The sequence below is a fragment of the Trachemys scripta genome, chromosome 14 (genome assembly GCF_013100865.1).
Source record: "Trachemys scripta elegans isolate TJP31775 chromosome 14, CAS_Tse_1.0, whole genome shotgun sequence".
Taxonomy (NCBI): Eukaryota; Metazoa; Chordata; order Testudines; family Emydidae; genus Trachemys; species Trachemys scripta.
The window spans coordinates 23,382,502-23,407,063 of NC_048311.1; the positions used below are offsets into that span (position 1 = coordinate 23,382,502).

The window sequence follows — 24,562 nt, forward strand, 5'->3', positions numbered from 1 at the left end:
AGGATGGGTTCCAGCAGAGAGAGGCTGAGAAATATTTGCTCAGGGGAAATGAATATTGTGGTGCAAGCTATTTTCTAACACTCATAAGATGCACATGCATGTTTTAACTTTGGCCACATAAACATGACCTGAAAAGGCCAATGCAAACTGATACGCTAATCAACTATAAACGGTAAATCAGCAACGCCTCTTTACAGTGCATGCTACTTGTCAATCCAAGTAATCTCTTAATCCCTATAGATCTGAGTGACAGCGCAGCATTTATTACTTCAGAGATGTGTGGTAACAATGTGAACTCTGATATGATGGGAAAATCTTCTCTGGTGGCGCCAGATCATTCATTCTTTATACTCACTGACAACTATCTTTAGCGAAGGATAGAATGACATGCTGTGCTAAAATACTTACAAATGTAATAACATACCGGATAAAGATTGCTCCTGTTGACAGAGAGTTCGAAACTTGACTTGTTTCTAAGTGTCCCTGGCTGAAGTTCAGCTACAACTCCAGAAGTAAAAGTTTGGTATGGTACTTAAAAAACACCTTCTCACATAACCTTTAAATCGATCCTCCCAAAGTCTGACTGGTGAAGTTATAATTTCACCATAAATTTATGACAGGGATATATCATCAAACACTCCCTCTGCTGGGTCATTTCAGACAAGTAAATGCGACTTCCCTCCCACTTTAACTGGGTGTGTTAATTTTAACGCATTGTCTTTCAAAGGCAGAAGGCTACAGTCCTACTTTTTGTTCCACATGTATCTAAACTTTATGCAGGATATACAACTTTATGATGAAGTGAGGCACTTAAAAAAATCATATCAAAAACCATTTCTAAAATAAAAGCTAACACAGTTTTGAGAGAAACACCACAGTACGGCTAATATGGCAATTTATCATGGTTTGGCAATTTGCAATGGATGAGTCAAGATTTACATTACAGTTTGAAGACATCTACAAAGAGATAAAAGAGCAAACATTTGATATAAGATGATCCAATATGTTACAATGACTTCTCTGGTGTCACCATAAACTATTTCATAATAGTGGACCCCGGTGAATAATTCACACAATTTTGTTTTGGCTTGAAAAGAATTAGATTATATTTCAAGAGTTGAGTGAACAATAAATTTCAGTTCTAATAGTGGCATTGCAGATATAGGCTCTAACCCTACTGTAAATATCTATGCATTTAAGGGCAACATATATCAACGTATGTAGGGTTGCAAGATTGTACTCACATGCAGTAGGCCAAAACCAATACAATTGCACAATTTATCAGTAGGGTAATGTTATACCAGTTTTATAATTGAGGCTGAGATTTTCAGTCACCTAAAGTGCTTTGGAAGCCTAGTTCCCTTTACAATAAAAGAGATTTATGCAAATTGAAAATCTCAGTCTTAAAGCACCTACAGGTGTGTACAGCAAGCTGGTTTGCTCAGGTGGTTGAAAATTCTAATGATTCATTCTCCAAAGAGGGTGTGCCTGTTACCCAAATTATTCATTTAGCTTTGACATTTGCATTTCTCCAAACAGCCACCAATGCATTCTTAGTAATGTAAAATATGGGCCCACCTGAGTAAAAAGGATGCAAGAATGACATGATACTTCTTAGTAATATGGACAGCATACAGATAACGCTATGTCTGATCTCGATGACTCAGTCTGCTTTTAACATACTGTTTGCAGGGTCTCTACGCAGAAATACATGTCCAGTTTTTTTTTTAATAATAGCAAGCATGTATACTAATATCCTCTTTTATTGTTACATGCAAATGTGTAACTGCACATCTGAATTGCATACTATTAGCCTAAAGAAAGAAATGTTATCGGTATTTAAATATCTGCACATTTGCAAGATTAAAAATACTCCTGATTGACAAGTATAGTATACACAATTATAATATTACAGCATACAATTTATATATTATTTGTAATATTTTATTTCTGTACTTTTAAAAACCTTTTATAGGCAAGTTCTGCTCATTGCTTAGCTGTTCAGATTCACAAGGTTAAGGATGACAAACAGCACGAACGCTGTAGAATAATGAAATACCTACACTGAGGGTATCTATATATGGAAAATAATTCACTTTTCATAGGTAGAGGCCTGGAAACTCTGATTCAAGCCAGTCTTCATGCCTAAGTGAAATGGACTCCTCGTGGACAGTAGTCCAATTGCTGTGTGCACTGCTAATGTAAATTAGCATAACTGATATCATGTAGCTGAAAGACTTCTTATTTACACTTCAGCCCTGCTGTACACTAGTATTATGAATATGAGTTTCAGCTTTTAATTTTGGCACTCCCCTAATATTCACAAAGGAAATATCATCCCCAAGGAAGAACCCTATGAAATTCAACATAAAAGATTATTTACTAATTTTGAGTCCAACCCTGCCTTTCATATATACACAAAAGAGTTTTGGGTGCATGGGGAGTGAAGGATCAGGCACCATATGTAGTAAGAAAATTACTTATTCTAGTTGATAGTTGTTACAGTCACCAAATAGCTGGATTCTGTACAAGAGTTACAAGCAAAACTGACAGGGCCTGGAAAAATAAACTGCTCTGTCCTCTCCAAATAGATATATTTTGGCTTACTAAATAGATCTAACATGCATCATCCAATCAATGATTTTATACGTAAAGCATTTGTCAAATCAGTCTCTGACTACAAGGTGGCAGTTACTGGAAAAATGATTTATGCCAACAGTTGTAAACTGTGCATGGTGTGTGCACGTGGCGAAACCACGATAATGAGAGTGAATTCTGCTTTGGATACGATGGCTGATTCTACCATTGCAAGAGTAAATGGAAGTTACGCAGATCCAGTGGTGAAAGAATCAACCTTTGCATCACAGTGTTACAAGATTTCTTAGATTATAATCACCTTGTAGCATCAATATCATTAGCACAACTGTATTATGGCTGAATTATGCCTCATGGATTCTAAAAATATGTTGGTACGGACATTTTTTACCCCTCTCTAGTCACTTTGGACTGTTCTCAATTGCATTGCTGTACGTCAACAATTGCTCCAGTGAAGGCAGATTTACTTCATGCCTCCCTAGAACAGTCAGTCACACAGGATTATACTGTCAATGGGATTTTAAACTGCTTTCTTCCTGCTTTCACAATAACTCACATCTCAAGATGACAGGCCAAAGTCATCCTTACCTGAATTCCAGTGAATTCATTAATAGGGCCCATTGTGTTTTCTGTATATTTTTAACTTTTCCATTTATCAGGGAAGTCAAACAACTTTGTCAAAATTTATAATGGGAACAGGGAACAATAAGTTCTATACACACTGCTACTAATTAAACTGATGGTTAAAACTGAAACACAGCTGGTGAGTGTCAACTTGGGAGGAGTGTGCCCTGAAATAATGTTTTACATTTGAGAAAGAGGGTGGTGAGTCAGGGAAATAGTTGTTTCTGATACTGTGTTTCAAGTCAATTTTACTAGATCTTCTTCTATTACTCTACCTTTCAGTATATTCTGAATTGTGATTTAAATGGTCTTCTCTTTCTGCACAACTCAGTCGAATACACGTCCAACACGGATAATTTATTTGCACCTAATTATTCCCAGATTTTCAATCCATGCATGTAGACTATGCTCAATTTCCATTATTGTTCTTGGTGATTTAAAATCATACCATCCTTTCGTGTCTTTCAAATCAATCATCATTTTGAGGGCTTCTACTCAGATAGCCCCAAATAGTTATTACAGTTACGAGTAATTCCTCCTTCAAGGTTTATATAACTGAAATGTAACCTGAGGAGGCAGTGACAATACAAATCAAATACTGAGGTTTTGTCACTAACAGCTACTTACGTAGGCTGCGTCTAGGCTTTGTGTATATGGATCTTAATATTAAAGCTGAGACGGGCATGGCAGCAAAAATGCTGTGGGACCACAGATGAGGACAGCCTATTATAACACAGTACCCCTTCATTACTGGTTCTGCACAAGTTGCACAACTCATTATTTTAAGTGAGCTTCAGCATTGGGAATATGTTATCAAAGAATGCCAGAGAAGAGAGAATGTGCCTAGATATTCCATAGAAAGGACTTCTGCATTTTGACCTTGATTCAGCAGGGTATTTAAGGATGTGATTAACCTTAAGCAAACACGTAGCCTCACTGACATCTCTAGGAACACTCACCTGCTTACAGTTATGTACATTCTTAAGTATCACGCTGAAGATGAGGCCTTAGATACCAAGCTACAAGTTGCTCTAGGAATGCTGTAGAGAGGTCAGCAGATTAGACAGTGACATTCTGAAGCTGAGGCTTGTTCAAAACTGGCCACGAAAAGGAAAAGAAAAAGAGAGCCTTGCACTTTAAAGTTAGAGTTCTGGGCCTGATTTTCAAAGGCTGCTGAACTCTTGCAGCTGCTGTTGAAGTTGAGCAGAGTTGTGGGTGTTCGGCATCCCGAAAATCAGGCCCCGAGTGTATATAAGAAATTACCTCAAATCTATGCTTTAATAATTACGGAACTAATAGGGCCAGAAGCTACATTTGGTTGCTATTAACATTTCAAGGCACAGAATTTCAATGTAGTGTTTTTAATCTCTACAGTTTATTTGCTTCCTCCAATAAGTATCAGCCATCAATGTGAACTAGTCCTTGCAACCATATAAAAAGGATCACATGGTGCTGAAAATAATTATCAAATAGTAAAAATCTTTATAAACAAGGGATTAAAGGTGGCAATGGATGGTTCTATTTAGAGCCCACGTTACATGCTTTAATACCATGTTTATGAAGAACCACCAGAAAGCAAAACATGTATTATGCTTTAAACCGCTCCCGATAGGGTAGTGGTGGCTATGTGCCCAATTCCTACGATTAAACAATGGCATCAGGGAAAATCACTGAGAGTTTAAATCTCTTGGATTATCATTATAAAATGTAGTTTTAATATTTTCCTTTCAGTACAGTATTGGCCTCTCTCTCTGCAGAAAGAAATTAATCACAAACTATTTAAACTTATGAGAGATCTTGTAGTTAAGTTGAATGGTTATCAGTTGCACCGACAGTATCATGTTCCAGGGTGTTTTTTTCTCTCAGGCAGGAATTTGGTAGTGATAAAAAAAAAAATCTGATTTTTTTTTCTTCAAGAAGTGTATCAAATTATCATGGATGATAAAACGGTCATTAGCCTTAATATAACAACAACACACCCAGTGCAAAATTACTGACCTCATTTGAGCGGAAGAGGCAGGTGAGCAAGTACAGATGGTGTATCCTGCATGACAGTTATTCTGCCAGACTGCCTGAGTGGAAGCAAGGATTGTCAAGCATTAGGGGAGCACAGTGGGTAGGCTGCCAACTGCACATCACATATGCCAGTGGTTCAAAGGCTGACCATACCTTCAAGCTTGTATACCACATCCCTTTGGACACAGAAGGGGAGATTTTCAAGAGGCACATTGACTTTCAATAGAAATTGTGTGCCGAACTCATGTTTGTGCCGTTGACAATCTCTGCTGTCCATTCTCCCATCCTAGCATCCTCAGGTGCAAGATTGCAATCTTCATCTGCTGGTATGTGGGGACAAGAGGCTCCTTATGCTTTCTACCCTCACTAATACAGAGGGCTGGATTTTGCCCTTAATATTTAACAGCTGTCGCTCTAATCTAAAGGTAGGTCTTTCAAGCTCTTCATATCTGGGGGCTCCTCATCTTGTACTTCTACAGTTGCTTACTGAGGAAACTTCAGGGACAACTGAAAAACACCCACCCACACAACGTACACATGCACCAGGCGGCCAACAGTGGCTGAACTGAGCACAGACCAAGAGCGGAGCTGTGTTGCCCTGTGGGCAAAGGGTCTGAAGGCGGACACCATTATCCAGCAGCAGAGTTGTCTAGTGAACTGCACCAGGGACTGCTCACAAGGAACTCCCAAATTCTAATCCTGCCTTTGCTACCAACTCCTTCTGTAGTCTTTCGGTCAACAAGAACTCGATCTTACTCCCACTGAAGTCAGTGGACTATGGACTTCATTGCTAATTGGATGAACACCCTTAACCTCTTTGACACTGGCACTGGCCCAGTGTGCTGTAAATTCTCTCTTTATAGGAACCTACCATTATTTATTCTAAATTTTGGTTCACACGATTATATCCAAGATTTAAACTGGAAAGTTTCCTCAAGATAAGTTTTCTGAGAGAAGTGAGGCCTAATATTCTAGGTAGAGCTTCATTTTGTAATACCGCTCCGTACTGAGAACAATCTAATTTTTTGTCATTAGCCAGTTTTACAAAGGAAATAGGATTGCTTGAGAACAGTGCTCTTCTTTTGTAGCTGAGTTGAGGACTGATCTCTGCCATTTCTGGGGGGCCTCTGAAAACAGGCATAAACCCAATCCTCAGCCACGGGGTTTGCCACAAGATCTGACAACAGGCAAGTGAGTTAGTTCTATCTTTTCAAAGTTCAGAGGTGAAATCTTGGCCACACTGAAGGCCCTGAGAGTTTTGTTACAGATTTCAATGAAGCCAAGATTTCACCCACAGGTCTTCCAAACCCACATGAACTGGTTCTCACATCTTTATTTGCAAAATCTATTCAAGCCAAACTTGGGATGTGGTTGCACAGCTTTAAATGCAACATGTTTCTTTGGCAGTCAGTTGAGGCTAGAATATGCAGTACCTTCCTTCTATTTTGGCACAAAAACGTCCTCAGGTTTGAGCAAGTGTCAAGCTGCGTGAGGCTCCAATCTATCACAGTGGACAACTTTTCTGCACAAAACAGAGCTTTTATATAGCTTTATGCACACTACCAGTCTGAAGTCATTGTGGTATGTCACCTATGCGCCAGTGAAGGCGCACACCAGCTGGTACATGAACACAGCCTTATATCTGGGTGAATGCAGACACAACTTCTTAAAAGAGACCCACTCATTTTCATTATTAACATTTTCTAAAAGGTAAACAGAACTGTTGATAACACTCATTGTAAATGAGTGTGTGTCATCTATCTATCTACCTATATATACTGTCTGAGAGTACAGCAGAGTTGATATAGAGTATTTCTACAGTCATTTGTTCCAATGAGTTTAATTCACTTGCTCCATCTTTTCCTGAATATTCTAGGTCCTAACCTAACACAGCTGTCATATGTTGCATCGATTTTAATCTTCCATTGTTCTGCACAGGTTAATTGGTTTCACGATCACAGAGATTGAAGCTTAGATTTTGAAAAGAGCCTAAGGGAGTTAGGCACCCAACTCATTTAATTTCAGTGGGGAATTTTAATTTCTGTACATTTCCCCTTACACCATAAAAATATGGATTTAGGATATATATATATATCCCTGAAATATCTTGCATCAAATATTCCTGCAACAGTGCAGGTGACCTTCAATGGACATTCACCTAAGATATAAAGTTCCCAATACCATGCCATTTTTGTTGTGAATTTTGTGTTTGCCGTGTTTAGTTTTTGTAAGTCTAGCTTGAAAAATATTTCTTCATATCACACTAGTATTTTCTCAACAAGGAGAAATTTGTATTATCTGCCCTGAATAGCATTACATCTTTTCAATCCTTTGCAGAGTTGCAAACATAGCCAGCCACTACCAATACTGTCCTATAGTTCTGTAAAACATCTCACAACATCTGTGTGTGCATACATTTTTTTTAAACTAGAGGTCTTACCTCATAATTTCCTTGTGTAGTACTCCTTTGGGGATAAATCTAGATTGAACTGTCTCCAGCCCTTGACCTATGAGATTTAATGATGTGTTTCTCAGTGGTCAGGATTTAAACATGAGAATCTGAAAAAAACATGTGTCATGAGTTTGTATAAAATTTTTGCCATTGCTGCTCAAGGTCAGAGGAGACTTGAATGTTGTAAATTTACTCTCTCTAGACAGGTGAGGGGAGGTTTTCACTCTCTTGGAACATAAGTTTGGAGGTTTACACATTCATAATTAAAATACAGCATAATTTATTTTTAAACATAACACATCAAAACTGTTGGTTTTGGCGTATATGTTTCTCAGTGCATATTGCCCTCTTCATAAAAGCCTTTCCACCATAAGATGACAAAATACAGGCATCCCTTTCTATCCCTAAACCCCTATCAACCAACAAAAAGAAAAGAGGAAATAAAGAAAAAAGAAAAATGACTCTACCCCAAGCTGAATTTTGACCCCCATAATGAAGAAGTGCCAGAGACCCCATGAAGTCCACTAAGAACTTTGCAATTGCTATATATTTTAGATGGAAGGCACCAAGGGGTAGATTTTTAAAAGGTAATTAAGTGTCTACTTCATACTGAAACCAATGGAAGTTAGGTGCCTAAATACCTTCAAGAATCTGGCTCCCAAATACTACAATGATGAACAGCAGCATAAGACAGATGTATAGATGTTTTGCTTTTAGAATTGTTGCTGTTCATTTATTTCAACACCATTGAACCAAGGCAGGAATTTCCAAAGAAGCCAGGTAACTCAGCTCCCATTGAATTTCAATTAAGAAGAGGGCACTTAACTCCATTCGGTTCCTTTGAAATTGTCCCGACTAACTCAATAAGACCAGAAACAATAGTCAACTGTTCAACATCCTGCAGGTACCTCTCTCAGTGCTCGAGCACCTTTTAATGTGCTCATTCACATGGACCTGCAGAGAGATGGAACAGATGCCTTTATTTATTGTGCTCCCAGAGGCAGTTTGTGAATACGTTGTAGTAAGAAGCTGCTGATGCCTTGTGGGAAATCTTTGAAAAGCATTTTATTTGGAAACAATTCTGCATCTACCTCATAGAGAAAATATGCTATTTCATTCCTCTTAGTCTGGAATTCTTATGAGAGCAGTTGTTGCTTTTTGGAGGTGAAGATTTCCATTACTGTCTGATTTCAGACAGGATTTCCATGCCTAAGTTGAAGCAGCAACTAATGCAAACTCTGCACCCACATCTCCTACAGGCTGGGAGGGTCGTTTTTTTTTGTTTGTTTTTTTTTTCTTTCATTGATGCAGAATGTCTGGCAGGTTGGCTCCTATAGGAGTCATACTGATGGGGATTGGGGAAAACACACAAGCATAAATGGAGGTTTGTTCCCTTCCCTGAGGACCCTAGTTAGGTATTTTCTGAACAGTTCCCCATAGCTCTGCTTTGCACATATTGACAGGGCCGTAAAGTGAGATGGTGCTCTGAAATGTGACGGTAAAAGTACATTTTATTTATTTAAATTTATACAACACAGAGAAGACACAAGCACCCCTTACAAATCTTAACATTTATAAAAAATCACATTAGACTGCTTGGAGTTCTGTACTCATTGCATCTTACTAACTTCAGCTAAGATTTGTTCAGTCTACAAATAAAAAGAAGTTTTTAATAAGTGCCAGCCCTGAACACCCAATTTGGGATCCAAGACTCCAGGTGGATTCTTTTTTTCCTTCCACATAATTACAAATACTAAAGATACTATATCTTCAGTTACACATGTGCAACTCATTTTCTTGAAATTATAACCTGTGTTATAGCCACACAACATTGTTAGCTCTTAGTTCAGTGGCAGAGAAGTAATTGTGTGTGTTCTGCAGTATATTTATATTACTGGTTGCTATGTATGAAAAGGCAAGAAACCAGCTCGACTGTCACAACCCATGTTAAGTCTCCAGGAGTGGCAGTTAGAATCATAGGCGTTGACTCTGTGGGTGCTTCAGGGCTGGAGCACCCACAGGGAAAAATTGGTGGGTGCTCAGCACCCACCGGCAGCTTCCCGCCCCACCCCAGCTCATCTCCACCTCCGCTCCGCCTCCTCCCCTGAGTGCACCGCGTGCCCGCTTTTTCCCCCTAGCTCACAGTGCTTGCGCCGTGAAACAGCTGTTTCACGTGGCTGGGGGGGAAGAGGAACGCGGTGCGCTCGGGGAAGAGGCGGGGCCGGGATTTGGGGAAGGGGTCCAATAGGGACAGGGAGGGGGCGGAGTTGGGGCGGGGACTTTGGGGAAGGGGTTGGAATGGGGCTGGGGGGGCGTGAGCACCCACTGACGCTGCGGAAAGTTGGCGCCTATGGTTCGATTAAAAAAATATCTTTATATTGGTAGATTAATTGAAACTGATATGGAACCAGTGTGAGACAGTAAGTCTGGAACCTTACAATGCCATTTTTACAGTCACTATTCAGAGACGAACCTCACTTTAAAGCACACATAGACTGAAGCAAGGGAATTAGACACCCATCCAGCAAACACATACAAGTTTATCTTTAAGAGTATGAGCAGTTTTGTTGAGCAAAGAGCATTTACGCACATGTGCAAAGTTATTCATGTGTGCAAGAGATTGCAGAATTGAGGCCCTAAAGCAGGGATCTCAAACTCAAATCACCATGAGGGCCACATGAGGACATTGGCTGAGGGCCACATCACTGAAACCTTTTCATACAATGATAGAAAAGTATAGTCAAAAATGAAAAAAATGAAGAGTAATATAGTATGCTATTAAAAGTCAATGTCTTAACTTTTTTAAAACTGTAATGCAAAAAGTCAGTGCTAATTTTGACAGTCATTTAATTTTTGGCCACTTAGCTGGCAGTGTTTTGCATCAACCAGAGCATCAATATTAGGCTTGATATCCTGAGACGAAACCAATCTCAATGTTGCTTGCGAATTGTACCACATTCCATACAAAAAACGACACTAAGAGAATGTTAAGACTGCACAGTTAAGCACACGTGCCAAAATTAGGGTTGCACAGCCAACTTTTTCTCTGCCCCTTTGAGACTATATGTTATCATGTAATCTTTTAATTACAGGGTCACGTACTGTTTCTCATATATCTTTTTTCTACACCCTTAAATTGTATAGCATCTTACAGTGATTTTTCTACTGACTTATTGCATTGTCACAGTAGCCCAATATATGCTTACTAGCAAAGGACTTGTCACGTAGCCACTCAAGTTTATGGTAAATATGAGTGAGGGTGGGCAAATGTGTGTTGTAATGGGAAGCTGTGTTGATTTGTGCCTGCAAAAAAAACCCACTCCACCCCTACCATGAGGCCCCACCCCTGCTCTGCCTCTTCCCACCCCTTCCCCAAAGTCCCTGCCCCAAGTCCGCCCTCTCCCTGCTCCTATTCCAACCTTTTCCCCAAATCCCCGCCTCCTCCCCTGAGCGCACTGCGTCCCCGCTCCTACCCCCTCCCTCCTGGAAAGTCCTAAGCGCTACCAAACAGCTGTTTGGCGGCGGGAAGCGCAGGGAGGTTGGCGGAGGAGCAGGGATGCAGCACGCTCGGGGAGGTGAGGGGAGCTTGACAGACCGCAGGAAATAACTCCACCGCGTGTTTGAGACCCCTGCCCTAAAGGGTACAGCAGCTACAAGGAATATTATCTTTTTCACTAAATTCACAACAGAATCATATAAAATCAAGTTCTTGCTGGATCTATTTGACCGAATTCTGCCTTCAGCTACACCATGGAACCCCATTGCCTTGGGACTGCACATAAGTAACTGAGGGTAGAATTCTTCTTTCCCTCTTCATCCCAGCCAGTAATCAGGCCACACTCCCAATGACTTCAAGAGGAGCCGGATTTGGCCCTTTGTATCTGTGAAATCCGATAAAGAGCTGCTTTAAGGCACATTCAGTAGAGATTTGATAAAGCTGAACCCGAAGGTTCTGTAACCTTACTTTTGTTACATACATTATACATTATATTTAAAGATGCATTTCTGGGACTGTGTTGCTGATACCTAATATTATACAGTGGCTCCCAGGGGAGCTATTGAAATAAAATCATTTTTATAAAATAAATGAATAAGCAAATCAATACATAAAACAGGTTAAAGCACACTAAGCTATGCAATCGGCATGTAAGTTGTATGGCTTATCAGTCAACCATTTAAGATTTACCCCCTTCAGGTTCAGAGTTGCTCAGTAACTTGAGGGTTTGTGTGTGTTTAATAATGAATGCTAAAAACCACCAGGGATCCTATCTGCAAAGCACTGTACAGGGCTTATGCACATAATTTCAAGCTACTGCTGTGGAAATTTACCCCCTGATGGTATTAGTGGAACTTTAGTGCTGCAAGAAAATGCTGTTCTGATCAACAGAAGTATAGCTCTGCCAAGTTAAGAAACCTCTTAATTTGCAGAAAAGGATCCAAAAATATCTGTATAGACTTGTTTAGTCACTGATTTCAGTTTTTAGTAACAAAATGCCTGCGCTGAAAATATTTACATTATTCAAACAGTGCTGCCCAAGAATGGATGTGGCAATTTTGGAACATTAATCTGCAACACCCTGCAGCTTTTCCCTTTAATTTTTTAAGGGATATAATTATTATTTTTTAAAGTTTACAGCCCTCAGTGGCTATAAACGTTCATTATACATAAGTGCAATGCATTAGATGCCTTTCCAGAACACAGAGTTGTATCTAGACCCAATTGTCTGCGAGTGGCATTGCAGATTGGAAACGAGCAATAACTCACTTCACTGATACAGAAAATACACACTTTAATCTTGTTAAACAATTTTTTTTTTATAAATTCAAGGAGAGGTTATAGAAATAAAGCCAATAAGGACACAATGAAGGAAACTGGCAATATTATTCCCAGTGATAAAAATGATTTTATGTTTAACACAATATGAGCTTACAAATGAGAGCATGAAGCTTTTAAATACTTTGACAGATGGCTATTTCATGGGGTTTCTATAACCTAACAGCTATTCGCCAGTACAAAAGTATTTGATGTGAACGGATGTGACAACATAGGAGTAGAAAAGAACAGAAAGGGGATCAGATTCTCATCTGTGATGAGATGCTCTTGGTGCAAGTCAAGGGAGTAAAGTAGCCAGTTACAGCTCCCTGATTCTCAGGCTGCTCTGGCTCTGACAGAAGTTAGAGCAACTTAAGGGCTGCTCTAACTTACGAAACCTGGTCATGATCCCTCAGAGACCAACTGAATAGTGCCAGGAGAGTGAAGTTTGGCTCTGCCTCTTCCCCACTAGAGTTAGATTGGTGAAGGAGTCAACTCTGCCAGCTTGATGCTGGATTAAAATTCCTTTCCATCATGGGATTCTCAACTGGTGAGCTGTGGCCAGACTACCTGCTCTCCACTGTCTAAGGAACGCAAAGGACACAGAACATAGACTGTAAACTCTTTGGGATGAAGTCTCTTTTTTTTGGTCTGTATTTGTGCCACACCTAGCACAAGGGGGGTCCTGATCCACAACTGGGACTCCCTAAGCTATAGGACAATACAAATAATAAATAAGAATAATAGAACTGGGCCTGAGAATCTGGCATATTATGCTACAATACATAGATGTTAAATTATACAGGCATATGAACAAGAAAATACACTATATCTTCATGCTGTGATTCACAGTGTTGCATTTTCATCAATGATAAAAAAAATCATACTATAGTCAGGAATGACCATGAATGTGTGTTTATTCCTTTGCTGGGATAATTTGCTATCTGTTACTTTGTGTTTCTTTTCTGCATACAGGGATCCCTCATAAAAACTTTTCAATTATCTTAGATAACTTGATAACGTTACCTCAGAAAGTGCAAGTACTCCATGTCCTAAACCTAGGGAATATGGCAAATAGGACTGATTCGGTGTCACTGAAGTCAAGCAAAGGCTCTTATTGATTTCAATGACCACTGGACAAGGCCTATAATTTAGTAACACTATCCAATTATCCAAGATAAAACAGGAAGGGTTTAAAGGGTGACCACAGCACTTGTTCATTACTTTTAAATACAATGTATTACTGGAAACCACTGTTTTTGGAAAGTTTATACATTCACAACTTCTACTGTTACTAACTGCATACTTTCAAGTAGTAATTATTTGTCTCTTTGTCTCTTTTCCCCTCTGGTTCTGAGACATGATCCTGCATTATTTGAAGGGATTGCTTTGCTACTGGTCTCAAACTCAGCACAATGAACCCTTGATGAGCATCCCAGAAGTGACTCTTGCTAAATTAAAGGGACTCTGCTGACGTTCGCTTTCTAAAATGTGTCCTGCCTTCAACCAGACCAGTTTTCAGGGATTCCCTGTGCTGATCCTAGATAATCTATCAGTTTCCCCCAACGTCTGCTGCAAAACTGATCAAGTTCCAAACTGAGAAGACTAGTTGGTACAGAGGGTTAACTGAACCAGCTTTTCATCTCTGTAGCCAAAATTGTGTTTCAAAGCCATAAATGAAAGGGGTTTTTTGATGTCTTCCTAACCCCATTTTCTTCAAAACCTGGGTGTGACTAGAAAATATACATTTTCCTTTCTCAAATCCTGGTTTTTGAGCTCAGCAGCTTTATTGGAGATGTTGCTTTTTCAACGACTACAAGCGCAGGTTGGAGCAGACATTGGAAATCTAAGTATCTTGGGGACTCTAGATTTTGTTTCTTAAAATATGATTTCATAGGATCAAATCTTGAAGCTGTCACTCAGTCACAGCTCCATTTAAAGTCAGTGAAAGTTCTGCCTAACTAAGGACTTAATGAGGGGTCCAGTCCATTCATATAGCTTAATATGTAAATAGAAAAAGAACTCTTAAAATCAAATACAATTTTTAATACAGAAGAAAAAGTGTCTTTAGATTAAGTTCTTAATGCAAGCCTCAAGCTAAGTCTGGCTCTGCTTGCAGGAAGTGGCATTACTCATGTAAGTAAGGCAAACCAGACTTGGCCCCTAACTGCTAGCACGTGAAAGCTGCAACCACAAATTCTGAGGTGAGGAAGAAGGAAATTCCAAAGGACATTAAGACTGGCAGACCAAAAAACAAACAGTGCAGCATCTGGAGGTTGTTACACTCTAAAGTATATACATACACCTCTACCTTGATATAACGCTGTCCTCGGGAGCCAAAAAAATCTTACCGCGTTATAGGTGAAACCACATTATATCGAACTTGCTTTGATCCATCAGAGTGCGCAGCCTTGCCCCCCCACCCCCCGGAGCGCTGCTTTACCACGTTATATCCGAATTCGTGTTATATCCAGTCGCGTTATATCAGGGTAGAGGTGTATATTTTAAACAGTAAATACAGTATGACAATGGTAGGACAAAAACTATGTTATAGGCACACTCCTTTAGAGAGCCCAAGCACCAGTGTGCTTATTCTTGGTAAGTCCAGCATCATTCCGAATCATAAGAGGTATAGGTGAAAGCATAGATTTTCAAGGTGAGGTCACAGTCATGGTATGTGTAGGCCAAGAGTTAGATCTTCTGTACCAATCTTGACAATATTCCTTTAGCTAAGAGCATTCTTTGGCAGCAATGTAAATTTGTATGGTAGCATAACTGTAAAATAGTCACCTTTTTTCCTTTCCGCATCTGCATTAATGTGAATTGCATGCATTTATCAAGACCAAAGTAAGCCCCATAAAGCTTAAGGGTAAAAATTTAAGAAATGTCTCAGGGACTTAGAAGCATAAGTCCCATTTACAAAAGCACTGTAAAGTCGGATTTTTAAAGGACTTTAGGCGCCTAAAGATGCAAATAGGTGCCAAGTGGAATTTTCAAAAGTGCCTATCGCCCCAATTTTTAAATGTTCTTAGACATAGCTACATCTAACTCATATAAGTGCTTTATTCCTATTGAAATAAATCAGAGTTAGGCACCTAACACCTCTGAGGATCTGGGCTAAAGTCTCACTGAAGGTCAATGGGAGTTAGGTGCCTAGTTACTTTTGAAAATGGAACTCAGGCTCCTAAGTCACTTCAATTTTCAATTGTTTTTTTACCCAAAGTCACATAAATAAGAATTTAGAAGAGTAAGTTCAAACATTAATTCTGGAAGTCCATTTACTATATCTATCTATATCAGCTCTGACAGTATATCCGACTGTCCATAGCTTGTCATGGTGAAAAAAAGACAAATCATTTGCCAGTCTCACTTCTTGTTCCCAAATTATACATGTGATGAACTAAATTTGACGCAACCGCACAAAACTCAATGGAATTATCCCAGGGATGAATTTGGCCCCATCAGTTTACTTTGCAATAGTCATTTGATGTATAGTACTTTTTTTTTTTTTAATCCTTGGGAGTTTTACTCTTCTCACAGCTGATTTACCATTCTACCTATGGTAAAATATATTAGTAGTATGTGTGACAGATATGGTGATTTCCAGCAATATCTTTGGGAGATCTTACTGTACTAAGTTTATGCATCATTGTGGGCTAGTGATTGTATTTAATTCCATGGGGGGAGGGATGACAACAGCCCCTCCAGGAACTAAGAACAGTGGGGAGTGATTAGACAGATTCAAAGGTGATTAGGCAAGAGGTGCCAGCACCTGGAGAGATTCACCTATACTAGTTCAGTTGGATTCTCCAGAGGCCAACAGACTAAGAATGGTCTATTGGATAAATAGCCTAAGTTTAAACTGACCCAGGCCCTACTTTCTGATCCAAACAATAGACAGGACCTTCTGTCCAAGGGAAGGGCCCCAATTATTAGAGAAGGGTTGGAAGGACTGACAAAAACAAGAGCCCGTGTGGAGATGGGGTGATCTCTGGTAAGCCAATTAGCATGTGTACAGGTTCTCATTGTTTTTAATATGTTTTCTCAGTAAAGCTTTTATCTTAAGAATAAATGTGCTTGCTTAGGAAGAGCTGTGTGGTACCTTAACTGAGGACAATTACACTATTATAGCCTCTAGGAGAAGGGAAAGCTGGCCTGCTTAGGCAGTCTCACTTGCTGGGGAATTCACAGTGTAGGCAGGGAACTGAGTAGCCTGGAAATATCCCTGTCAGGAGGGAGAGAGATGCATGTCTCTGCCCAGAAGAATTGATGTCTGGGGAGCCTTAGTGCATCATAGAGGGGGAATATAGGTGCAGTTGCCCTGAATTGTGACAGTATGTTTTTTAATAGTTATACAAAATTAAGCATAATGCTTATCAAAAAAAAAAAAAATCACTAGAGGAAAACTGTCTTAAATTAGTATCCAATGTTACTTTCAATTACATGAAGCAGAAATGTGTTCAAAGCATGAAACCATTAGCTTATATTTTTAAAGGCAATTGTTTTATGGAGGACAAAGAAAAAACCATGAAAGAATGACAAGAACAAGCCCTTTCATTGAAGAAGAGTTTACAAATTTCAGACTGATTATTTATGATAAATGTCTAGTGACTATTTATCCCAACAGGAATCATCTGTGCAACAGTTATTTTAGCACAATGTAAAATAATATCATACTTTCCTAACATTAATCTGTCTTGATTATTTATTGTAATGATTTTATATTTTTATTGGTGCATTGAATTACAGAAAATGCAGCATAATTTAATTTTCACCATCATACAGGAAGAAATCACTGGAGGCATTATAATGATGAAAGAACAGCTAGGCTAATACCACAAAAAAAGGATGCAAAAATGATTTATGTTACTTTCTTCTCCTATTTGCAGTTCATTAAGTCACTGTCTTCTTGTAATGACCAAGTGAAAATTAAAGTACTTCAGAGAAGAACTTTAGGTTCAGCATCATTAGAGGAAGAGAAATGGGTTCTTTGATGAACTTGACTGCAGAAATCTATAGAGCACAACTTAATCAGACTACACATTGATCTTTGATGCTAGAAGGCAGCCTTAAGATTGAATAAATCTTTTTAATGCATATTTTGGTTTTTAAAAGTGGCATATGATGCATGAGAATGATTTATATTCAATATGCTTCAAATTCATAAGGTAAAAAATGGTACACAGTGCTTTCCTTTGTCCTCAGTGTAAACATAAGCTTAAAGCAACCAGTGACCTATATTGTAAGATGCTTAGCTTTTAAGACAGTATTTGTGACAGTGAAGAACAGCTACATACCAAACCTAGGAAAACATCATATTGGTTGTTACTAATGAATTTTGAAATCACTCATGATGAACAACTTTATTCATCTGATAAATGACTTTGAGACACAGGAGAGAATAAGTAGTACAGCTAACAGCTAACACCTAGGTAATTAAAAAAACCTTACTTTTGCCATCTTTCCTCTAGACAGATCCTAAAGTACTTTATTAGATGGTAGGCCAAATTCTAGTCTTATATCCTTGTAATCCTACTGCTTTGATGAGGTTGCTGCAAGGGTGTAATATAACAGAATTTGGTCCTCTGTGGTGGAACGCTGTAGTTATTCTGCTCCAATAACACTACACAACAGCAACGAGGAGAGAAAAATAACTTCTGTGCTTTAAGTTACAGAAGGAATTTATATCAGCAGAATATGAACATCAAAATTAGAATTGTCTAGGACACAAGAGTTAACAGCCCTCCTTTTCTTGAAAGTGCCATCACTTCTTTAGTGATCACAACTAGTCAGGTTACACACATACTCGGTACATACTAACACACACACACACACACGTGTACATAAGTATGACTAGTCATATTCACTTGCAATGAGTTGGTGTTTTAGGGCAATATTTTCAGACATCTAAGTGAAGCAGGAGCTAACATCCCATTTTCAAAAGGGACTTAGACACTTAGGCTAATTTCCATTGACTTTCAATAACACTGGCTCCGAAATGCCAGATTGTTAAAGATACTAGGTATCCAACTTCCACTGAAATCAAGCAGAGTTAGGTGCCCAAATACCTTTAAAACCCCGACTATAGATCTCTTTTGAAAATGGGACTTAGGTGTTTTAGAAAAATTTGCTGCTAATCTACTTAACATCCTGGCATGGGGTGGTGGAGTAGTTAGAAGACAGTCAGCTAAATTCATCCACGCTGAAACTCCATTGACATCAGCAGAGTTATACCAGGACTGTATTTGGCTAACTTAGTCTTTACTGAATCTTTTGGTTGTTTTGTTTCAGGTTAGGTACCATTGTTGGGAGTCTTCCTTGAGCTGCGGGTCACAGCACACTTATACTGCCAGTACTCTGAGGCTCAAACAAGCATGTTACTTCCATCCTTGAAAGTCTGCTTCGCTCTCCAAACAAATACAACAGTGAAAAAACTGTCGTTCATAAAAATAAATTATAATGCACCTTTTTCATTTCCAACTTCCTATTCAAATAACATGCCTATTTGACTGGCATAGAGCACACCCTTCTCAATTTGCACTGATACCGACAGAGCAATAAAGCTGCTAGCCATTAAATAAAATTACAGTGGAGCATTTTTAATCAGCCTAATGTATTTTAATTACTGTAAATGAGATTATTTTATTGCTTTAAGGTACTAAAATTGTATTATTTGGGCTGTTTAAAATGTGAGCTTTTAAACAGCCCAAATCATTTTGAAAACATAAAAATCCCTTATTTTTAGTGACAATGTATTATAGCTATGGCTGTTCCAGGGACTTGATGTATTCAGTAGCATTTTTATGACAAAAAATAATTCTTACAAAGCCACTGAAATTCAATGTAATACTTACCAAAGCCAAGCTGCCTAAATTGTATAGAAACAAAGAACAAACAGCATCAGTCACTTACTGAACCAAAGCATTCATGTTCAGAAGATATGACACTAAGCTTCCATTTGGAAACTGCTCCCTTTCTGGGTTTACCGTGGATTATGTACTATATACGGCACACCGAGGCCCAATCCTGCCATTGGCTTGGGCCTGGCTGGAACCTTACATCAAGGCAGAGCCCCATTCATTTCACCTGGGGTCTGCATGGGTGGATCCCTGTCCTTCAGAAAGATTCTCTGTGCCACCAAATATGCGCCTAGTAAGCAAAGTGCTTCTACATCCTGAATTGTCTGAACAGCTGCATCACAGAAAACAAGAAAACCTTTTGCCAGTGGTAATACAGAACTGCCCATGACACATTTCTAACCAGGAATACCTCGAACCTAGAATCATTTTTATATCCCCATGTAACAGGGTGCTGGCCAAAAGGCACTGACTCAGCCCGTTAGCTCAGAGCCTGCTAGCTCAGCTCCCAGTAAGGGGAAGGGATTGGAGCTGAAAGGCTGTGGCTGATGAAAGCCCTAAAAGAGAGACACCTGTGAGCTTGATGGGGGAAGGCCTATAAAGCTAGCAGGAAGGAAGGAGAAGGGGAGGAACAGGAAAGTGAGGACCTGTTGCTCCCAGCTAGTTGTAAGAGCAAGCTGTTCCCCAAGGGGCTACCTGCCTGACAGCAAACTGTATAAAGCGGTATATAAGTGGTGGTGGGAAAATACAAGGAAATAAAAGGGCACGGATGTTTGAAAGAGCGGTCTCCAGTGAATTTGTATCACGAGCAACCAAGGGCACGTCTACACCCCAAAATACTTAATTTTTTTCATGTGCGCTTTTCTCTGCCTCCCCCAATATAAAACTAACTAGACCTGCCCCTTCATTTCAAGCTGGAGGGCTTATAGTATAGACATAAAACATAAATCTCATGTGCAATGGGCCTGTGTGGCAGAAGGCACAACAAACCCCTTATTGCAGTGTAATACAGATACGCTCGTAATCAGCTGAAAAGGTTTCATGTCTAGATAATGTAAAGTCTTGATTTGTGAGAAGCAAGATTTTTTTCAGCTAAAGTAAGTATAAGCCTGGGATTTTGTGTATTATGTCTCATTTTGTATGTAAAAACCGCAGATAAAGGGCTTTGAAGATATAGAAAGAGGATGTGCCATCAGCTTTCCTAACAACTCAAGACCTTTCCAAATTCACTTCCAGCTGGCACTTTGAACTGTTAATCGTATTTTTTTTTTTGAGGGGAGAGGTGGACGTATGGCAAGAGAATTAAAAAAAAACGACTGATTTATTTATTTGAACAAAACCAAACCTGTTTCAGATGTGCCTAGGATCTTTTTTCTTTAATGCATTACACATCAGGGAAATGTCTGACACCGAGTCATTCAAACACTGAGAAGCAAATCTCAGTTCTTATTAATATTGGGCTTGATCCTGAGGTCATTAGACTCAGCCCTGTGCCCCCTACCACTTCCTGAGAATAATTGGCAATAGAGTGTGGAAATGCTGCAGGTTTGCAGTTGTAGAATTTTCTCTCAGTTCTCCTCTGGGGATGTGCAGGGTTTCGGCCATCCTCTTCTCACAGAAAAGAGTGAGGGCTCCGTTCCCCCCAATCTCCTTTGCCTCACCCGAGGCAAGGGGCATCCATGCAGAATACTTTGGCTTCTGCACTGGCTCCCAGCTCCTGGCTCTGGTCCTTGACAGCACGGCTCCTGCAAGAGCTGTGTTGCCTGAAGCTCTCCCAACCAACACGTCCCCCAGAACAAAGAGTGGCTTAAAAGGTCCATGGAAAGGGAAGAAAACATACACAAGTTCCTGCAGACTCTGCCCATCCATAATCTGGGTCTGTAGCCCCACTTACTCCTCCCCAGCTGAAGATGTGGATTTCTTCAAAGGGGCGTCTGCAGGGCTGTGGGAAAACATTGCACAAATTCTTTCCCTTCCCATACCTCCCCTTGCCAGAACCATAAGCTTTTGTTACCTCCTACTCCAGGAAGTGGAGAACAGCATTGGGACCCAGTTCTTGTTTGGTCCTTCATCAGACAAATTAATGAATGTAAGAAATAAGCATGTCAGGACCTGGCTCTGAGTCATTGTAATTTGCTGATCTGCTTTGGGTTAACTGACAGAGTTGTCTCTCCCCATTACCATGACACAAATTGTGTTTCCTGCTGAAAGGTAAGTCCTTGTCCCATCACCCACCAAACTTCCCACTGACGTCAGTGTGTGTATGGACTGAGGAGGGACACAACAGGATTGCTAATATCAAGCTCCTCACTACAGATCGAATAGTGACTGGAAATAACTAGGGTTACAAGGACAATGGGCAGTACTGTTTTCTTTTACTCTTCAATTAAAAAGATGTGTTTATGGTTTTTCCCATGGAAAACAGAGTAAATATGAAGATAAACAGGAAGAGGCTTTGGTGTAGAGTTCAGATCCACGAACAAGCAACTCATTTAACTTTTACATGACTCAGTTTATTCTTCTGTAAAATGGGGACAATACCTACTTTCCATAGATGATGGGAGGTGTCATGATTTTTTAAATTTAATTTTTTTAAATCATTGTTTAAGTTCCAGTTGGATTTGTCAGGCTTTGAAAATGTTTTCTTTCAACAATTTATCACTATTTTCTTCAACTGGTATTGCTACATCTTCTCTTCTACAGCAGATTGTGTGCGCTGTCTGTCCCCAGAGAGGTAGCTCTTAACAGTACTCGATTGTAACTAAGCACCACACCCCTCATCACAGTCTCCTCTTTTTAGAGCTCTATCCATTTTTCCTAAATAAATCTGTCTGATTAGAAATCCCTGCCAAAAGTGAATTCTTGACATGGATCCCTGCCAAGATATTATGAGGACATGTGAAATGACACCTTGACAGAGCAAATCGCTAATGGAGATTTATTCAGGGAAAGAGGTTTTTGTCATGATTCTCTTACACAGCAGCAACCACGTACAGTGTGGGTATTTCATAAGGAAGCATTGAATACATAGGCAGATAACCACGATGAGCTCACACGAACACGTGGCTGACTGCAGGTATCAAAGAGCAATGTTGGAAATTCCTCCTGACACAAAGTAATCACATTAATCATTATGGGACAAATCCACCTCCAACCACTTTGGCTGTGGCAGTTGTCCCTTGAAAGTGGAATTATTGTGGCTCTATTGTTTAAGGGAAGAAGCTAGAGGTAGGGGTGTGTGTAAGTACACATGTACAAAACCTTGCTGGCAGCCCGCAAGGCCAGAGTTTGAGCCCCCTAGCATGTATGGAGCCTTTGCTCCTTCCCACACAACAGGGCTATGTTGGGGCATTTTGGGATACTGTTGGTCTGAGATAATCCAGATAAAAGTAATCAGCAGCCACGCAGTGGGCTAGGGGTGGTATGAGGATTCCTTCTGGTCCAACCCTGCAGAGCTCCTCAGTGTCCAACCCAGTTGCATCACCGGGTGGCTCAATTTGTCCCTACAGCCACAAAAACCAGTTGCTAGCAGGTGGAAAATGAAAAGGTCAGCGCTAGGAAGATCCAACTTGATACCAAACCAACATGTGCCCCTGTGGTCTACTTCCCATTGATGACAAACTATCAATCATTTTACTTTGGAGAAGAGTCTTTTCCAAAAGAAAATAAGTTACGATCATGAACAACATCCCACCTCCCATCCAGTTAGCCAGGGAAAGCGTCAGTTTGCTGCAAGTTAAGACAGCAGCCTAATATTTTACTGAACAATCTTTAGGTCACCCACTTGACTGAGTTGCTTGTTGGCTGTTGCTATAAAAAGGATGGTGGTTGTCTAACATGTGTTCCTGAAGTACGATAGGTGGGGCCCTGCCAAGAATTCTGGGGTTTCTATACAACTTGGCTTAGCTGTAGTGAAGGCAGTTTCTCTTTAGTATGCGAATATTAAAAGATGAAATGTACAGGGCATTGCTTGGGATGTGGGTTCTATTCCTCCCTCTGCAATTAATTTACAGAGTTGCCCCATAGCTTTGGGCAAGTCTCTTAACATCTCTGTGTCCCTCTGTAAAATGGCAACAATGGTACTTTCTCCATAAACACTAATGTGTACAGGTAGTGACAACCTGGCCTCCACCACACAGTATTTGGGATCTCACTACTCCCACCCCACTCTGTGTGAGACAAGGTGAGCTAAAACCTGTAGAACTAGCTTGCAGGAGGACTGGGTGGACAGGAGAGCTACCGTCACCTAATTTTCTCTCTCTTCTTCCCTGCCACTTAAACTCACGGAAGCCCTCGTGCAGGAGTCTAGTGGGGATCCAGCTCTATGAAGGAGACGACGATGACAGATGGACCATGGGTGAGACTCTGGGACGCTGTCTCCTGATCCATGGATTAGATTAACTCAATTTTTATCAAGTCTGAGTCTGTAAGGTGCGAGGGCTTCTCCAGCTTGCTGCGGAACCCCTCAAACTGAGTGCGATTCCAAGGGACAACAATGGTCAAGAGAACCACACGAAAAAACCTCAAAACGGCACCTATAGCAGCTATGCTTTTAAAAGATTGCACACATAGCGCATTGCAATCATGTGCTGCGACTTTAGTTCATGCAAACATACCCATGCTAGCTTTAACGTAGCTGGCTCCGGTACAGGTAGCAATGAATCTGTGGCAGTGCTACACAAGCCAGCCGGGGAGCACTAGCATGCTCTGTTCCAAGCATATTTAAATGGTAAGTCTTTTGGCTAAGATCAAGCGTATCCACTGATATATCCTCTGTTGGATGGACTATATCCATTCCTTACAAGGCGATGGACTTGATGATCTTACAGTTCCCTTCCATCTCTCACTCTAAGATCCCATGATCCTATTTCACTATTGAGAGCAACAATGATGCAATCCCACAATCTCTCTCTCTCTCTTTTTTTTTGCTTTCTCCCTAGGCTGGCTGTATTTCAGTGTAATATTTATGACTGTACTTCATTAATAGATTTCATGAATTTGCTGGTGTGATCAACTGAATTTGGAAGAACAAAAAATTTTCTGTTGCATAATAAAAGAGGATTTTTTATAGGTTTTATATGTTAGGTAATCAGCTTCACAGATGATCAAAGATTAACTTTAAATGGATGCTGCTAAGAAAGATCCTCAGTCTTAAATCAGCTTTCCTGCATTAAACCTTCCTCTTTAATCCTCAGCTCCAAGTAA

General features: G+C 39.9%; 1 protein-coding gene across 2 annotated transcripts in view; it reads right to left on the bottom strand.

Annotated features, from left to right (window-relative positions):
* Nucleotides 1–24,562, bottom strand: part of CA10 (carbonic anhydrase 10) — a 176,743-nt gene that overhangs the window by 88,723 nt on the left and 63,458 nt on the right. The window contains exon 1 of one of the 2 annotated variants that reach the window (XM_034790338.1): nucleotides 7,676–7,787. The exons of the other annotated variant lie outside the window; for it this stretch is intronic. The gene's annotated coding sequence lies outside the window, so the exon portion shown is untranslated. Of the gene's footprint in view, nucleotides 1–7,675; nucleotides 7,788–24,562 lie in introns of those variants that run through there. 2 annotated transcript variants of the gene reach the window in all.